Raw genomic sequence first — 20,138 nt, 5'->3', positions numbered from 1 at the left:
GCTGAAGCTGAAACTCCAGTACTTTGGCCACCTCATGTGAAGAGTTGACTCATTGGAAAAGACTCTGATGCTGGGAGGGATTGGGGGCAGGAGGAGAAGGGGACGACAGAGGATGAGATGGCTGGATGGCATCACTGACTCGATGGACGTGAGTCTGAGTGAACTCCGGGAGTTGGTGATGGACAGGGAGGCCTGGCGTGATGTGATTCATGGGGTCTCAAAGAGTCGGACACGACTGAGCGACTGAACTGAACTGAACTGGCAGAATCAATCCACTCCAGCCATGTTTACCTGTGTCTCCCTAGTCCCAGGTCAGACAAGATGCTACTTAGCCTCAGTCCTACCCTTACCACTCCCTGATGTGGATTCTATCTGTCCAATTTACAGATGATCAAACTAAGCTGCATGGAATTTCAGAAACTTTTCCCAAGGTCATGGCACTGAATGAAAAGATCAAGATGAAAACCTACACTTGTCAAACCCCATATCAGTCCTTTTCCCCCACTATACTAGGTAACCTCTCTGTTCACTCAAATATGGTATTTTTATATACATTGGTCACCCACAAAATCTCTTGTGATTGCCCATTGTCATCCCTGAATCAAGAAATCGTATTCTATAAAAGCAAACACAGCTGTGATAGGAGTTCCAGGTAAGTCCAAGTTAGAGAATCTTAGATATTCCAGATGTGTTCTAATTCTACCTGACGTCCCTTTCTACACCCAACCCCCCGAAAAAAACTGTGCTGAGATTTTCAAACTTCTGATTTTCCTATTTGACATCTTAAATATTCCAGCTGCTCTCCTAACCACCGTGTCTCATGAGCACCCAACCATAACTAGGAAAGTGGGACCAGATGCCCTGCCAAGTGGTTACAGTTTAATAGTAAATAAATGAGTCCCTGGTAGTTTTCTTATAGCTGGCTGGGGAGCCAGTTCCCAGCTGCTGGGTCCACTAGCAGCTGAGTAAATACATTGCCAGAAGCTGCAACCTGAGAATTACCATTCAGTGCCCACAGCCCTGGACACACTAGGACTGCTGTTGTTTATCCATTAACAGGTGGGAAATCACCAAAGCTGTAACCACTAAATCCCCTTCTAAGTTGTCTGTAAAAAAAAAAAAAAAAAAAAAAGATTGTTCTATTTATTGACCTGGAGAACAAGAGGCAGGACTATTTATTTAGATAAAATTAAGTTAAAATCTTTAGGTTGTACTCAGAGCCTGTATAAAGGCCTCATAACTAAGCCTGGGCAGTTTGTCCATTGCAGCCCACCTGACGCATCCATCACCAGCAGGTGAGGGTTCAAGCAGCAAGCCATCAGTTCTGTTTTACATTCTTCTAATCAATGACTATGGACCAATTCTGCATTAGGCCCTGGGCTATCATGCTCAGTACTGGAGAGAACTGCATTGTCCCTGGCTTCATGGTGAATCAAGGAAAGCCAGTATCTGAAGAAACAGTTTTGATTCTGCAGGATATACATAGCAGTAGACACATATTCTGGAGAAGGCAATGGCACCCTACTCCGGGACTCTTGCCTGGAAAATCCCATGGACGGAGGAGCCTGGTAGGCTGCAGTCCATAGGGTCGCTAGGAGTCGGCATGACTGAGCGACTTCACTTTCGCTTTTCACTTTCATGCATTGGAGAAGGCAATGGCACCGCACTCCAGTATTCTTGCCTAGAGAATCCCAGAGACAGAGGAGCCTGGTGGGCTGCCGTCTATGGGGTCACATAGAGTCGGACACAACTGAAGTGACTTAGCAGCAGCAGCAGACACATATTCGGGCCAAAGAAGCAATATCGCCAAACAGGGAACATGTGTGTACGGTTTCAAGGATGAATTCGAGTGAGTGTTGTATGTGCTGGGGAAGGGTGGGTGTCTGGTGAGAAATGCCATTCCACATAGAGAAAGTAACACACAGAGAGGAGTGGTGGGAGTAAACCAGTAGTGTGTTCCAGGAAGTCAAAGGAGTTGTGAGTGGCACAAAAATGGGGCTGGGAACTGCCGCTCCTTCCAGCACTGCCCTTTGCTTATCTCAAGGGTGAGTTCAGCGCCTGCCCTGGTGTCAACCAGACGTAGCTGTGAGCACAGTCCAGCCTGTCCTGTCCCCAACAGGAGACATTCCCATTCCATGCTACATGATCCTTTCTTAAACTTCTAATAAGCACCTTCACTACTCCTGTGTTTTGCTGCTGCTGCTGCTAAGTCGCTCCAGTCATGTCTGACTCTGTGCGATCCCATAGACGGCAGCCCACCAGGCTCCCCCATCCCTGGGATTCTCCAGGCAAGAACACTGGAGTGGGTTGCTATTTCCTTCTCCAACGCATGAAAGTGAAAAGTGAAAGTCACCCAGTGCAATTAACACTGCCATTTTTGTTTGTTTGTTCGTTTGCAGATCAGGGTGAGTTTTCTCTCTGTGGTTCTCTAAGGCACAGTTTTCTCTACTACGGCACCTATTTGAATTTAGTCTTTAACTAGAGTAGGAGCTTTTGGAGTGTAGGAACCACTCATTCTACATTTATAGCACTTCTACTCAGGCCAGACTCTCTGATCGCTAGATGTCATAGGTAATAAGTTACAGGTAAGTATCAGGAGCTGAGTGAGAGATAGAGATAGCTGTCCCAGCTCAGCCCTTCCAGCAGTGAGAAGAGGCATCAGCTTTCCTGATTTTTCTCTTCATGCCAGTACCCATCCCAGAACCTCAGGCAGTGGTGGTTAAATTGTTGTGGCAATATTGTGTCTTGGAATGAGTAGCAAACTCTAGAATACTGAGTTCCTGTCTATCTCTTTCATAATAACAGCTGGATAAGTCTTGATCATTTATTTTCCCATCAAAGAAATAAAAATTTAAAAACTATCCCATATTTGCTAAGCACTTCCTATTTCTCAATGTGCTTTTATATGCGTGGGCTCATCCATCTTTATAACAGATCCATTTACAGTTGCAGAAACTGAGGTTTGGAGATGAAAGAGCACAACATGAACTCGAAGCTGCAATTTTTCTTTTAGTTACAAGTCCTATCCTGGGGTTCTGAGGCCCCACAAAGCTCCAAAACCCTATATTCTGTAACTTGGGATTTCTTATTTTCAGTGAAGTGTTGTCAACCCATCCTTATTACATGTTGTTCATTCAAACCACATCTGAAAGACTAATGGCCTTGACAGATGTCATTTTCACTTCATTCTGAACAGAAATAACAATGGTTCTTCCAGCTGACAATGGGTCCTCTCGCTGACCTCGATGAACATTTCTGTCCCCAGAAGGCAGAGGCCAGGCAGATGTCTGTTCCCAGGCAATAGCAGCTTCTCTTTGCTGTCTGGGAAGCTTCCACAGCTTTGGAGATAAAATAATAGCATTCTGTCGTGTTTGGCGGGGACATCTGCCCTGTAACAAAACCTTTCCTTTATCATTTTTTCAAAGGTTAAAATCTTGCTCACTTGGTTTTTCTTAATGGTCCCATGTCTCTTCTGGTTTGATGTGTGTGCTATGCTGTGTTGTAAACTGGCAGGGATGGTGAACTTGGAATCCGAGGATGCTGGTCTAGGTTCTGAACTGATATCTTGTGACTTGGGAAATGTTACGTAGCTTCCTTGAGTCCTGACCATCGATAAAAATGAAGTAATAATAGCATCTGTCCTCCCTGATACTGTTACTGTGATTCTCAAATGCTGCTGAAATGGTGCACACTCATTATGACTATAGTTTTATGAGTAGCCCAACTATTAATGTGCCTAGAGCAGCATGAAGTTGCAGTGTAATGAGCTCAAGTCCATTCTGCTGTGATGCAGTTCAGTCTTTCTAGAGCATGCTGGTCTTAGGTCAAGGTGATTCTGGTAAGAGAAGTGCAACCCCACATGCACAGATTTCAGAAAGGAAGGAAAGAAACGCTAATGAGTTTCACTGTTTTCCAGATATGTGCTAGGCATGTAACATTGAATTGATCCTGAGCACCAAATGCTGTGGGGTCAGCATGATGATGGCCATTTTATAAATGATGAAACCTAAGGGCACAGAGGAAAAGGACTGGATCCAAGGTCAGTTTGTTAATATTTAACATTTCATTTATTTTCATACATGCATATGAGTGTGCGATATTTGGCCTTGTGTAACCATCAAGTTTGAAATCTAATCCAGGGTGAGGGACTCAGAGCCCAGAGCGGTGAGATATCGCGTGGCTTGCAGTCAGCAGTGATAGTTTGAATGTTGCCATGCTTAGGCCGCATCTGTCCACTTGGGTAGTCTGAGACAATCATGAGCAACTTAGATAAAATTTCTGGGTTTCAATTTCTGAGTCTGAGAAATGGCCATGACTTGCTTCACAGCGGCATCACCAGAACACACGGCACCATGTCAGGTGCAGAATTTCCTTTCCTCCTGGAGCATTAAGTATCCATTCAGAGTCAAACAGAAACTTAGGTCTCCAGGTTAAACATTCTGCATTTATCTTTACATCCTGCTGTAAAGTCTTTGAGAGTCTTTGTGATTTTTCCATCCCAAGTTTCCATAGACCCTAGCACATGGCTGAAGTCACGTTATACAACTAGGTAACTTGGCTAGAACGTTGAACCCAAAAGCCTGGGTTTAAGTCCAGGTTCTGCTTGACTGATTTTATGCGAAGGCTTTTTCCCCTCACTTTTTCTTTTCTGAGACTTGGTTTCTTGTTCTGTATAAATGATTCCTCAATCACAGGCTGATTATGAAGATTAAGATAAAGCCCACCGTCAAAGTTTGAGGAGCCCAAATGGAGATAATATTGTCAATGACTGAGTAAATCTTGTTTCTGCCTAAAATAAGGCTGCTAGTTTAAATTTGGTTTAGTGCTTCTTCCCTCATTCCGTCTCTCCTCTTATCCTTATCCTTTCCATCTTTAGTGGCATGTTAGTGGTTTTAGCTCTGGAAAATACTCGGGGCTGTGTGAAGTCAGTGACTAAAACAGTTGACACATTAGTGAAAGGAAACTGGTAGAATTTGCAGGTCACGTCTTCTAGTTCTGATTACTTGCGGAGTGAGTTCAGCTGCTCTTTGCATTGCAGTGTTATCACGTAATTGCATTCAACTTCTTTCTGACACCATCGCTTTCATAGAGCCTCTTTTCCTCAGTAAATTGTGAGGCAGAAGTAATGCGATAAAGAAAAATGAAGAAGATATTTTTGAGTCTAATTGAAGGAATCCAAATACAATCAAAAGGAGTAGAGACTGAAATTATCTTGTCATTCTAAACTCTTTAAATCAAATACTAATGGATCAGATGAATTCCAATGGATTTTAAAAACCCCTTATTTTCAGCAGAGGGATCATGGATGTTTGTACAGAAGTCATATACAGGCTCCAATATCTTAATAAAAGAGTATTCAAGACCTACATATTTTATGAAGTTGCATTGAGCTTGTGTCATTTCATACATTTAGACTTGTCAATTATTGTAATCATCAGTTTTAAGGATTATTGAAGGAGAAAAAAGCAATGATAATTGCTTTTTCTTCCTAAGCTATTCGAAGATTGTCATAATATGCCATATTCTCAATACAATAATCAAATACTTTTATATAACCGACAACCTAATCTTAACACTATAGGCAAATAAGTGGATTAAAGTCAACTCTCTTTCCAAATGTATATAAACATTTATAAAATAGAAATTTCTCTTAGAATTAAAAAAAATACATTTTTTGTAAAATACAAGGTATGTGACTGTCTCTCACAGAATCAGAGAGATTCATGTATGGCCTTTTTTATTCTGGATTGAAGACTGTTCCAGAACACTGGTGGAAATTTTATAATTAGACAAAAGATTCATAATATGTGTCTTTAAAGGGGAGGAAGCAATTGGAGTGACTTGGGAAGAAAAACTCAGTATTTATGCAATATCTATGTCTTAAACGCTTGTGTATCAATGGACATGGGTTTGAGCAAACTCCAGGAGATTGTGAAGGATAGGGAAGCTTGGTATGCTGCAGTCCATGGAGTCGCAGAGTCAACATGATTTAGCAACTGAAAAACAACAACAGTACGTGGCACTATCTCGGGTATTTGTAAATATAAAACCTCATTTATTATTTTGCTTTAATACCAAAACTCAATCTCTCTATACAGATGAAGACATTTGGCCTGGAACCTGTTTTCCTAGGACTGTGTACTGAGTGTGCAAGCTGGGGTTAGAACTCAGGTCTCCGACGTTAGCTCCATTTTTCTTTCCTATTTAATGTCACAATAAGCAATTGAACAGAAGAACAGAAAGATTTCCTCAAGAAAAGCACAAAATCTGTGACTATAAAATTCATTGTTTTCTATGTAGCTGGCAAGTATTTTCTCCATTCGCCCCCTACAGTGTTTGTAAATCCAGCAGTAGATGAATCAGGCAAGTGCAATCACACCTTTCCCTGGTTTCACCAAACACTGTGTGCACAATTACCCTTGACAATAAAGTTATAACCTCTCATTTTTTTTTAATGCATAACCTCATTTCTCATTTTGTCTGTTTATACAGCCCACACAGGTTCATGAGCAATTTGAAATATGCCTTTGCCTGAACCCTTTTGTGTGCACACTTTTTTCCTTTCCACACTTGCTTCTCTGTAACAATCCCTGCTTCAAAGTCCAACAGCTTACCTGCTGCAGCTAGAGCATGAGATAAATAAGGTCAGGACGGGATTTATGAATCATCTCCTCCACCACCTTTTACGGGAAAATTCAAGATGAAAACCCAACCCATTTGGCATTGACTCAGAGCAAGACTTCCTGAAACAGTGAAAGGAAAAGGAAAACTATTTAAAGTCACATCTTCTAAAATTAAAGCTTAACCCCAGTGACCTTACCGATGCGATAAGCTAAAACCTAGCATCCAGGGCCATAGAACTTTCTGGGGGAAAAGTCAAGGTACATCCCTGACCTATCCATTCTGTGACTGACTTTGATTTCTATTTGGCCCACATTTATATCAGATAGTTAAAGACATCCCACTCACTGTATCTATTGTGCCTCTCATAAGCCTCACTTTGCAGAAAGAAATCCAATCATTCATTCAATTGACATCAGTCAGACAAAGGTATTTACTGAAAAGTTGCCACTTTTGTTAGATACTGTCTATGTACTTGATATTAACTATGTACTTAATTTTATTTAATATTAATTTTTTAAAAAAACATGTAAAAATACAGGAAAGCTCTCTGGTAAAGGTAGATACATGAGCAAAAATAAAAACAGTATTTTTGTCGTTTAAGCACTTCTGTGCTTTTACAGAATTTGAAAGACAGAAGCTTAAAAAGTAACTATAAATCTATGTTCATGACTACATAATATATACAAATGTGACTGTGACCTCAATAACAGAAAGGGGGTGTGGCTATAAAGGAATAGAGCTTTTGTGTGCAACTAAAGTTGGCATCAATTTAAAACAGAATGTTGTCATTTTAATAGGTTATATACAATCCCCATAGTAACTGCAAAGAAAGTATAGAATATAAACAAAAAAAAAAAAACTGAGAAAGGAATCAAATTGTGTCACTACAAGAAATTCACCAAACATAAAGGAATGCAGAAATTGTGGAAATTATAGAGGAAAAGCTATAAAACCCAGAAAACAAGTAACAACATGAATGACTAAATTTACTTACTTAAAATGTAAATGAAAAAAAAATGTAAATGGAGAGAAGGGGTAGGTGGGAGGAATTGGGATATTGGGACTGACACGTATACACTATTGATATTGTGTATAAAATAGACAACTGATGGGAACACATAGTTGAGGACAGGGAACTCTACTTAATCCTCTGCAGTGTTCTAAATGGGAGGGAAATTTAAAAGGGAAGGAATATATGTATACATACAGCTGGTGCATTTTGCTATGCACTAGAAGGCAATGGCAACCCACTCCAGTACTCTTGCCTGGAAAATCCCATAGGAACCTGGTAGGTCGCAGTCCATGGGGTCGCTAAGAGTCGGGCACGACTGAGCGACTTCACTTTCACTTTTCACTTTCATGCACTGGAGAAGGGAGATGGCAACCCACTCCAGTATTCTTGCCTGGAGAATCCCAGGGACAGAGGAGCCTAGTGAGCTGCCATCTATGGAGTCGCAGAGTCAGACACGACTGAAGCGACTTAGCAGCAGCAGCAGAAGTTAACACAACATTGTAAAGCAAAGCAAGTATACTGCAATAAAAAAATGATTAATTAAACATAAAAAAATGTGAATGTATACATCCAAATAGAGTATTAGTTGGCCTTAAGAAGAAAGGAAATTCTAGCACATGCTACAACAAGGACGAATCTTGAGATGTTATGTTCAATGAAATAACTGAGTCACAAAAGACAAACATTGTATAATTCCACTTACTAGAGGTACCTAGTATAGTCATATTCACAGAGACAGAAAGTAGAAGGTAGTTGCCAGCAAACTGGGAGAGAAGGAATGGAGATTTATGGTTTAATGGGTGCAGAGCTGCAGTTCTGCCAGATGAAAAAAGTTCTGGAGATGGATGGCGCTGATGGCTGCACACCAGTGTGAATGTACTTAATGGCACCTAACTGTACACATTAAATGGCTAGGGCGGTAAATTTTACCACAATTTTTAAAATAGCAACAAAAAGTAAAGACAGAAAAGCAAGGTAGATATTATGGTTCACAATTTATAAATGTAGAAACTAAGACAAAGTTCAGTGTGTGGTGGTCCCATCACAAGCCAGGGCCAGAGCTCGGACCCACCATCAAGACCTTCATAAATGTGTCTAAACAAACTCACGAAAATAGAAGCACACTGGAATTTCACCTGCATGAAATTCAGTAATTCTTTCTCATGGTATTTTTAGGTGAGAATTTATTTCTTAGCATAATATGAGTTTTAGGATTTGGGAAGTATATAAACATCTCAACAAAGTCATTTGAGAAATGAAAGGAAAATTCTTGAGCTCTTTTATGGCCTTATACACGTTTCCTTCTGAGTGATGAACGATAGCGTTACTAATTCCTGTGCTTTTTATATCTTGTCAGTGAAATTTTGTCCTGAGATATATCCAAAAAAGGTATTGCATCTAAATTGCTCTCTGGCAAGATACTAGCCAGGAGACCAGTGAAGAATAAAAGTAGGAGGCAAACACCAGGACAGCAGAAATGGAGTCTCCAGGAGCCTGAATGGGGAGCTAAGGATTATGCTAAACAGACTCTGTGGAACTCACTGTTTATAATTTTTTTATTCTAAATTGGTAGAGGAAATGAAGTCCTCGGTTTTTTAGTGGGAACATAAAAGAAATATTGATTTCCATTTATAGAACACTAGATAATAAATCTAGTACATTCACAAATATTACCCTAATCCAGATAAGACAGATGTAAGAATATAAAAACACCTAAACTTAACTCATGAGTAGTACTGCAAAAATTAGCCACTAATGCCAGGTGTTGAAGCTGACCTGGTACTTAGAAAGGAGTTACTGAAAGCATCTTTACTCATAGAAGTAAGGGTTTGAAGAGGATATACTAATTCCTATAGTATTAAGCTTATTTTGAAAATTTACACTGGGTTCATTGACTGATGAAAGCTCTTAGCAGCAAAAACAAGTCATGACTCTGCACATGAAAAAGTTTCTAAAGATGCTAACTAGCGGATATCTGTGTTTCTTGATTCCCCAAAATCTATTGCACATTTTTGGCAGTTAAACCTGGCTTTTACTTGGGAAGTTTTTCTTCACAACTGGATAAAATCAGAGATCTGGCCCAGCCAGGAGATAAGCCCATGCTAGAACCAAAAGAGAGAGAGAACCCCAAAGACAAGACATTGAGGTTCATGTGTTCCAGCCATGGTAGCCACAGGGGCAAGCCTGTCCAGCAGGTCCTCTTCTGGGGCCAGTTTCTGCCTTTCCAGCCTGATTTTTATTTTCCCTTCCATCCTATGAGCTCCACCCCAACCTTCCAATAAACACTCTTTTCACTTACCTCAGCTGGAGTAGGTTTCTGATGTTTACAACCAAGGAGTTCTAACTGACAAATGAGACTTTTTTTCTTTTTGCTTCTCATTCATTTGTTCATTGAGTCATTGATTCACTCATGCATTTGTTCATTCAATAGTAATTTATTTACCGATTGTTTTGTGCAGGCCACAGAGTTAAATCAGATGGAATAACTGCTCTCAAGATTACAGTCCATTGGAACCATTGGAAGGAGCTAAGATTACCCTCCTTTCTCAGAAGCCAGCATGCCTACCACATATACAAATCTGACTTGGCAGGTAGTAAGGTCATTCAAAGCCAGTGTTCTCTTCTGAAAAATTACAATAAAATCATACTAGCCTTGCCCTCCCTCTGGTATCTGAATGATGATGTCTAATATGACAGGGGTTTATCATTCCCCAAAGTGGCAATGATAAAATACCTGGGGGGGTTCTGCTGCATCGCTGTTATTAGTAAGCACTGACATAGCCATGATCACTGGTATTTCAATGGAAAGGGGTCCAGCGGACCCTACCTTGGTCTGCAGTGTAGCCTTTGAATAATACTACTACCAGGCCCAGTGCTTGTCCATGCCCAAAGCAGCCATCTGGTGACCACAAATTGACTGTGCACAGAGAAAGCCACTTCATCACAAACCACATGAGAAGTCATCTGAGAAAGATACACTCTCTCCTCAAGCATCCTGTGATGAAGGCTAACATTCAGTGCAGTCCAGTCATGGGACCAGCAGCTGGGCAGGAAGTGGAGGGCAAACTTACAGATGGTTGACTCAGCCTCCGAGCCATCTGTAGATGAGCACCAAGGCCCTACCTCATCAGTCAAGCAGAAAACATCCAAGGCAGCTGAAGAAGTAAGAAATGGTCTGGGGTTTAACGAAAAGGCCACCAGACTGAGAACCAGGAGACCTGGTCTCCCCACCCCCGCTCCACCACAAATGAGTTTTCTGGATAAATGGAGATAATCCATTTTTTCTTCTCGGGGCCTCATGTTCCTCCTCTACAGACTCAGGGATTTCAATCATATTCTTTCTTAGGAAAAGAAAAGTCTCCTAATTGGCATCTAACATGTCTCTCTATATTACTGATAGTTAATGCCCGCCTGGCAAGGTAAGAGTCACCACCCTGCTCTGTGCACGGAGATGGAATATTCAGGCAAAGTCCTTTCAGCCCTGCCTTTCCTCTCTTCTCCATCTCTGCTCCATGTATGCGGCTCCACCCAGGGCCAGCTCCGCGAGTGTCCAACTTCAGATGAGTGCTGAGCTGGGTTTAACGCTCTATTGTCAGCTCTTAAAAGGCACAGTGATGTTTAAGGAAGGGCCTCAAATTCATTGATCATTGGCCCAACATATTATGTCCCAGATCCCACCTTGAGTCTATGATCCCTGGCAGGTGAGCCCCTGGGTAGCAGGTGCTCAGAAGAATAGACAGAAGTGTCTCCTACAGGGTCTAGTTCTCACTCCATAGAACTCCAGTGACATGGACAAGATGAAGGTGACATAGGTGAGCTCTTTAAAGTGAGTCAAGTACTTCCAGGGCAAGATGCAGGGTCAAGAGTTATAGAAAAAGGAAAGAAACTCTCCCTATCTAGGAAGAACTAGGAACTGGCTCTTTGCCTCCATTTATTCTGACATGGTGGGAAAAAAAAAGTCTCTTTGTTATTGACTCAAGAAATGAGGAACTGTGTATGTGTTTGGAGTGGGGTGAGGTGTCAGTTTCCTTCAAAGTTTTTGTTTCTGAGCCATTAAGCTAGAGATCACTTGAGTAGCAGGTGGGAAAGGAAGAAAAAGGCCAGGCTCAGGTGATCGCAATAAACCCTGCGGTCCTAACTGCCCGAGTCCTGTGAATGCTGGATGAAGGGTTTCTGTGTGGCAGTGTATACCTGACGCCACTCTCCGTCAGAGACCCCTGCCTGCCTATGCACCAGCTCTCTCTGCTAAGAGCATCAGTCCCAGCCGTCTGCAGACCCTGTCTGGTATCTCCAGTGTGCTTCCTGTGGTCCAGGCCTCATGAGGAGTACCTGGAGTGGTGCCCTGGGAAATGCACCAAAGAAAACACATGGGCACCCCGAGGGAGAAGGAAATAGACATCCAGAGCCTAGATTGAGGGATCTGGACTCAGCCAGCATCTCAGCAAACTGGTCCTTTTGTCTTCATCTGCAACTGCTGAGGTTGGACAGCAGAAGCAAGGTAGTTTAATAAACAAAATATGCCCTCCCCCCACCGCCATCAAGGTAAGTAGTACTAATCCTGACTTCACCAAAACTGTAGCTATGCGATCCTGGATGAATTACATCACTTCTTAAAGCCTTGCCTTCCTAATGAACACTTTAAAATAGAGTTATAATGTCCTTCACAGAGTTGCTGTGTGATGTAGATAGAGGATAACACGAGGGTCCCACTCTTGTCCATGTAAGCATTCAATCTTTGAAAAGTATTGCTACTGATAGAAGCTTCAGGGCTTCCCTAGTGGCTCAGATGGTAAAGAATCTGCTGTAGTGCAGGAGACCCAAGTTCAATCCTTAGGTCAGGAATGTCCTCTGGAGAAAGACATGACTGTCCACTCCAGTATTCTTGCCTGGAAAATCCCATTAACAGAGGAGCCTTGTGGGCTACATATAGTTTACAGGGTTGCAAAGAGTTGGACATGACTAAGTGACATTTTCTTTTTTTTTTTAATAGAAGCTTTGAGACTTTCCCAGGGACCTGTGACTCCGTGATGAAATAGAGTTTGTCCTGGTGTCTGAGACATGGGCAGCAGGAGCAGGAGAGGGAGACTCCTGAGAACCCAGGTGAGTTTGGAGACATGACAACACAGTGGGCAGAAACCTCCATGGTGGGTGGGAAGCACCAGAGTGCTCCCAGGGAAAGGAGACCCCCAAGCCTCTCTAGCCTGGATTCTGTCCTTGGTGCTCATCCTCCTGTTGGCCAGGAATGTGTGGGCCCGGATCACAGTGTTTGGTACCTCACGGGTCCAATCTGGGCTCCGTCTAGACAGACAGCTGGAGGCTGGGAGCACAGGATGCCAGCACTCCAGGGAGGAGGGGGAGAAACCTCAGCAAAAAATGTTCCCTTCCAGCCTCCGCTGACTGCCGGCTTCCAGAAGACAGTCAGAAGCTGTCTGGCTGGTGGTGACTTCACTGTCTTGCCCACCAGCCTCCTAGGTAATGAGCAGCTCTGCCTTGGCTGTGTCAGTTAGGCTGGCCATGTGGAACCTTATCCTAAAGGATGCCGGAGCAGGACCCTGCCCTTCTCAACCAATCTTCTAACCACTGGTCCACGCACATCTCAGGACTCCGAAACCCTATCACTTAGCTTCAGTTGGATTTTTGCCCCCATCTGTAACCTCAATAGGTAACAGGGAAGAGTCTATGACTGCCCCCTGCATTCCCATCTCATCATGCTTCCTTCTGCTTCCCTCCTTATCTTTATATATTGGTCATATCAACTTCTGCTTAGGCTCTTCCATCTTTCTAGGAAACAACAGTGTCCCCGTATTCCTGGCATCCTCAGCCAGTTTGCCTGAACCCTTCCTTTCCCTCTCAGCTGGGCTAAGTGCTACTTTTTCATGCTACTATGACCCCCTGAGTGTAGCCCGATCCTTGTACTTGTCAAATTGCATAATAAATCTCTCCCTCTAGACTTGGAACCAAATAGGATTCCTTGTAATCCTATTACTTAGTGCAGAGAACATAGATCTCAGTGTATATATTTAAAAGGAAAAAACTTTTACAAGTTAAATTGTCTACTTTGATCCATCCTAAACCCCTTCCCCTGCTATTCATTCTCCACAGAGTAGCCAAGTTCATGTTGGTATGACACAATATTAATTGGGTCCTGCCCGTGCTCAGCATTTTTCTATAGCTTCACATCACCCTTAAGATAAAGTGCTGTATCGTTATGCCCTACAAAATCCTACAGGTGTCACTTTTGTCTGTTTCACTTTCAGAAGCCTTTGTCCATATTTTTGGTTCCTATATCAGTTAGGTTTGCTGTGTAACAAATTGCCCCAGGTCCAGTGGCTTACTACATAATCAGTTACTATTTTTCAAATGATGATTACTTGAAGCCACTTATCTCCTCTGAACTTATACATCTGTCACCAGGTGGGTCAGGTAAGCAGCTCTGCAAATCTTGGCTGGGCTTGCTTATGTGTTAAGGAGCTGGCCTACTACAGGCTGGTCTAGAATGGCCCCAGAGGGACAACTGAGCTCTTCTCCACAGGATCTCTTGTTCTCTAGCAGACTCACCTTCTCTCATTTGTAGGCTGGTGGCAGGGCTCCAGAAGACTATTCTGGAGTCTTGGGCCTCAGGATAAGTTTGAAAACACCTCCACCTCATTCTGTTGACCAAAATGGGTCACTAGGCCTATCAAAGAGTGGAGACAGAGACCCCACTGTTTAATGGGAACGCTACCAAGTCACATTGCAAAGGTCATAGACCCAGGAAATGGTGAAAAATAGCCATTTCTCCAATCAATCGACCATGGAGCATGATTCAGTCATTAGTTAGAGCTGAGGATCAAGCAATAGTAATTTTAGGAGTATTCACGTGGTTCTGCAAAGTCCCTCATGGGTCATCCTTCGAGAGCACTACTTATCCACAAGTTGCACCACCTGCCATCATCTGAGCATGTTCTCCACTTTCCAGTGATGGGCTTGTGCCATGTGTGGTCCCTGCCACCTGGCATTCTTGCCCTCTTTCCCAGCGTCCTGAGTCCTGGCTCACGCCCCAGGTCTCAGCTTTCTGGACTTTTCAGGTTACGTTTGCTACATGCACTCTTTTTTCTTCATTTCTATGACATTCTTCCATTTTCTCCAAAATACTCTTTACAGTGTTAATTGTTTGGGACTTCCAAGGGGGCACAGTGATTAAGACTTCACCTTCCAATGCAGGGGATATGGGCTCGATCCCTGGGAGGGTGAGCTAAAATCCCACGTGGCTTGCATGCAAAATAACTCAAAACGTAAAACAGAAGCAATATTGTAACAAATTCAAAAACGACTTTAAAAACTGTCCACATCAAAAAAAAAAAATCTTAAAAAATGTTCAGTGTCAGTTCATTCCCTCAGTCATGTTCGACTCTGCGACCCCATGGACTACGGTGTGCCAGGCTTCCCTGTCCATCACCAACTCCTGGAGCTTGCTCAAACTCATGTTCATTGAGTCAGTGATGCCATCCAACCATCTCATCCTCTGTCATCACCTTCTCCTTCCACCTTCAATCTTTCCCAGCACCAGGGTCCTTTCTAGCCAGTCAGTTCTTCCCATCAGGTGGCCAAAGCACTGGACTTTCAGCTTCAGCATCAGTCCTTCCAATGAATATTCAGGACTAATTTCCTTTAGGATGGACTAGCTGGATATGCTTGTAGTCCAAGGGACTCTCACACATCTTCTCCAACACCACAGTTCAAAAGTATCACTTCTTCAACACTCAGCTTTTTTTATAGTCCAACTCTCACATCCATTCATGACTATTGGAAAAACCATACCTTTGACTAGATGGACCTTTGTTGGCAAAGTAATGTCTCTGCTTTTTAATATGCTATCTAGGTTGCCATGCTATCATAGCTTTTCTCCCAAGAAGTAAACGTCTTTTAAATTCATGGCTGCAGTCACCTTCTGCAGTGATTTTGAAGCCCAAGAAAATAAAGTCTCTCACTGGTTCCATTGTTTCCCCAACTATTTGCCATGAACTGATGGGACCGGATGCCATGATCTTAGTCTTTTGAATCTTGAGTTTTAAGCCACCTTTTCACTCTCGTCTTTCACTTTCATCAAGAGGCTGTTTAGCTCTTCTTTGCTTTCTGCCATACGGGTGGTGTCATCTGCATATCTGAGGTGACTGATATTTCTCCCAGCAATCTTGATTCCAGCTTGTGCTCCATCCAGCTCAGCATTTCCATGATGTACCCTGCATATAAGTTAAATAAGCACAGTGACAATATACAGCCTTGACGTACTCCTTTTCCTATTTGGAACCAGTCTGATATTCCATGTCCAGTTCTAACTGTTGCTTCCTAACCTGCATATAGATTTCTTAGGATGCAGGCAGGTATTCCCATCTCTCTCAGAATTTTCCACACTTTGCTGTGATCCACACAGTCAAAGGCTTTGGCATAGTCAATAAAACAGAAGCAGATGTTTTCCTGGAACTCTCTTGCTGTTTTGATGATCCAGCGGATGTTGGCAATTTGATCTCTGGTTCATCTGCCTTTTCTAAATCCAGTTTGAACATCTGGAAGTTCATGGTTCACATACAGTTGAAGCCTGGCTTGGAGAATTTTGAGCATTACTTTGCTAGCGTGTGAGATGAGTGCAATTGCTAGCATGTAAGATGTGTGCAGTTTGAACATTCTTTGTCATTGCCTTTCTTTGGGATTGGAATGAAAACTGACCTTTTCTAGTCCTGTGGCCACTGCTGAGTTTTCCAAATTTGCTGACATATTGAGTGCAGCACTCTCACAGCATCATCTTTTAGGGTTTGAAATAGCTCAACTGGAATTTCATCACTTCCACTAGCTTTGTTTCTAGTGATGCTTCCTAAGGCCCATTTGATTTCACATTCCAGGATGTCTGGCTATAGGTGAGTGATCATACTATTGTGGTTATCACGGTCATGAAGATTTTTTTTTGTATGGTTCTTCTGTGTATTCTTGCTACCTCTTCTTAATATTGTCTGCTTTTTTTAGGTCCATACCATTTCTGTCCTTGATTGTGCCCATTTCACATGAAATGTTTCCTTGGTGTCTCTAATTTTCTTGAAGAAATCTCTAGTCTTTCCCATCCTATTGTTTTCCTCTATTTCTTTGCATTGATCACTGAGGAAGGGTTTTTTATCCTTCCTTGCTATTCTTTGGAACTCTGCATTCAAATGGCTATATCTTTCCTTTTCTGCTTTGTCTTTAGATTCTTTTCTTTTCTCAGCTATTTGTAAGGCCTCTCCAGACAGCCATTTTGCCTTTTTGCATTTCTTTTTCTTGGAGATGGTCTTGATCACTGCCTCCTGTACCATGTCACAAACCTCTGTCCATAGTTCTTCAGGCACTCTGTCTATCAGATCTAATCCCTTGAATCTGTTTATCACTTCAACTGTATAATCGTAAGGGATTTGATTTAGGTCATACCTGAATGGTCTAGTGGTTTTCCCTACTTCCTTCAATTTAAGTCAATTTGGCAATAAGGAGTTCATGATCTGAGCCACAGACAGCTCCTGGTTTTGTTTTACTGACTGAATAGAGCTTCTCCATCTTTGGCTACAAAGAATATAATCAATCTGATTTCGGTATTGACCATGTGGTGGTGTCCATGTGTAGAGTCTTCTCTTGTGTTGTTGGAAGAGGGAGTGTCCCTTGACCAGTGCATTCTCTTGGCAAAACTCTGTTAGGCTTTGCCATACTTCATTTTGTACTCCAAGGCTAAATTTGCCTGTTACTCCAAGTATCTCTTGACTTCCTACTTTTGCATTCCAGACCTCTATAATGAAAGGATATCTTTTTTTTGGTGTTAGTTCTAGCAGGTCTTATAGGTCTTCATAGAACCATTCAACTTCAGCTTCTTCAGCATTACTGGTCAGGGTATAGACTTGGATTACTGTGATATTGAATGATTTGCCTTGGAAACAAACAGAGGTCATTCTGTCATTTTTGAGATTGCATCCAAGTACTGCATTTCAGATTCTTGTTGACTATGATGGCTACTCCATTTCTTCTAAGGGATTCTTGCCCACAGTAGTAGATATAATGGTCATCTGAGTTAGATTCACCCATTCCAGTCCATTTTAGTTCTCTGATTCCTAAAATGTCGATGTTCACTCTTGCCATCTCCTGTTTGAACACGTCAAATTTGCTTTGATTCATGGATCTAACATACCAGGGTCCTCTCTATTCCTCTTTACAGCATTGGACTTTACTTCTATCTCCAGTCACATCCACAACTGGGTGTTGCTTTTGCTTTGGCTCTGTCTATTCATTCTTCCTGGAGTTATTTCTCCACTGTTGTCCAATAGCGTGTTAGACACCTACTGACCTGGGGAGTTCATCTCTCAGTGTTCTGTGTTTTTGCCTTTTCATGCTGTTCATGGGGTTCTCAAGGCAAGAATACTGAAGCAGCTTGCCATTCCCTTCTCCAGTGGACCATGTTTTGTCAGAACTCTCCATCAGGACCAGTCCATCTTGGGTGGCCCTACATGGTATGGCTCACAATTTCATTGAGTTAGACAAGACTGTGGTCCATGTGATCAGTTTGGTTAGTTTTCTCTGATTGTGATTTTCATTCTGTCTGCCCTCTGATGGATAAGGACAAGGAGCTTATGGAAGCTTCCCAATGGGAGAGACTGACCAAGGGGAAAACTGGGTCTTGTTCTGATGGGCGGAGCCACACTCAGTAAATCTTAAATCCAATTTTCTGTTAATGGAGAGGGCTGTGTTCCCTCCCTGTTGTTTGACCTGAAGCCAAACTATGGTGGAGGTAATGACGATAATGTGACCTCCTTCAAAAGTTCCCATGCATCCGCTGCTGCACTCAGTGCCCCCGACCCTGCAGCAGGCCACCGCCGACCCACACCTCTGCCAGAGACTCCTGGACACTCATGGGAAAGTCTGGATCAGTCTCTTGTGGGGGTCACTGCTCCTTTCTCCTGGGTCCTGGTGCACACAAGGTTCTGTTTGGGCCCTCCGAGAGTTTGTTTTCCAGTCCTGTGTAAGTTCTGGTGGCTCTATGGTGGGGTTAATGGCGACCTCCCCCAAGAGAGTTTATGCCATACCCAGGTCTGCTGCACCCAGAGCCCCTGCCCCTGTGGCAGGCCACTGCTGACCCATACCTTCACAGGAGACTCTCAGATACAGTTCTGCCTCAGTCTCTGTGGGGTCTCTGGGTGCTGGTGCACACAGGGTTTGTTTGAGCCCTCTGAGCATCTCTGGTGGGTAAGGGGTTAGACTCTAAAATCAATTTCGTGTTTTAAAAGTGTTAATTTCTTGATATCTTCCATGATAAGTGGTAAATTCCATGAGGTTATTGGACATGTGTAATTTGCCCATCTGTTTCCACAGAATCCATTAGGATGTGGCACCTAAGATGGACTCAATAGCTGTAAAGAACGAAAAAGTACTGTGCTGAAATTTGTGTTGGAACCCTATCAACTAAGGTACCTCAGAAGACACTTCAGAAATTGTCATGTTGAACCATGACAATTGAACCAGTGGAGTCAGTGATGTTTCCTAGGCTAACAGAGGACAAGATGAAAGCACCAGGGCATGTGAAAGATTAGCTGCAGGGAGAATGTGTGGGTTCCCTCAAGAAGTTTGACAAGTCCAGGGGAAGGGAAGGATGCTCCCCATAGGGGATGTGAGTATGGAGTCCCAGGGCAGTAGACCTTGAGAGATGTGATCCAGGTGGCTTAACCAAAAGGGAAATCCAAATGATGAGCAAAAGTGTCTCCATGGGCTGAGCGTCAGAGAGGAAAGACACTGAAAGGGTAGGAAATGGGGGGTGCGATACAGATGAGAGTACAGAGACCTAGGAAAAGCCTCATAAATATGTACTGGCTAAATAAACAGCTGATGATATTGAAAGTCAGGAGGAGGGACTTCCCTAGTGGTCCAGTGGTTGAGACTTCACCTTCCAATGCAAGGGGTCCAAATTCAATCTCTAATAAGGGAACTAAGATCCTATATGCCTCAAGGCCGAAAGAAACAGAACATGAAACAGAAACAATACTGTACCAAATTCAGTAAAGGCTTTGAAAAGAGTCCCCATCTAAAAAAAATCTTTAAAAAATAAAGAAAGAAAGAAAGAAAGAAGAAGTCAGGAGGGTTGGGAGCCGATCAGGATCAGAGATTCAGGAAAAACAAAACAAGATAAAATCAAAGATGTTGGAGCCCCCTTTCCTACTTGTAGTCCAAGGCCTGACATGGATGCCTGGAAGCTTGCTGTAGTGAGAACCCAGGAGAGAACAGGGCAGATAAGAGTCAGCTCTCAACTCAAACTCGCCTCATCCTCCTGCTGCTTGGGACTTCAATGAGGTTGGAAGAACATGTGTCAGCCCCACAGCTGACACAACTTCTTTAAAAGCAGCAGAGCCAGATGAAGTCTGCTTGCTTCTGGACCCCACCCTCTCCCTAACTGATCATCATTCCATATGGACCTCCTGCAAGTGATTGGAAACAGAGTCTCTGCTCTCACTCTGCTGTGAGG

This window comes from Capricornis sumatraensis, chromosome 1 (assembly GCF_032405125.1).
Source record: "Capricornis sumatraensis isolate serow.1 chromosome 1, serow.2, whole genome shotgun sequence".
NCBI lineage: Eukaryota > Metazoa > Chordata > Mammalia > Artiodactyla > Bovidae > Capricornis > Capricornis sumatraensis.
Note: the sequence above shows the minus strand (reverse complement) of the source record.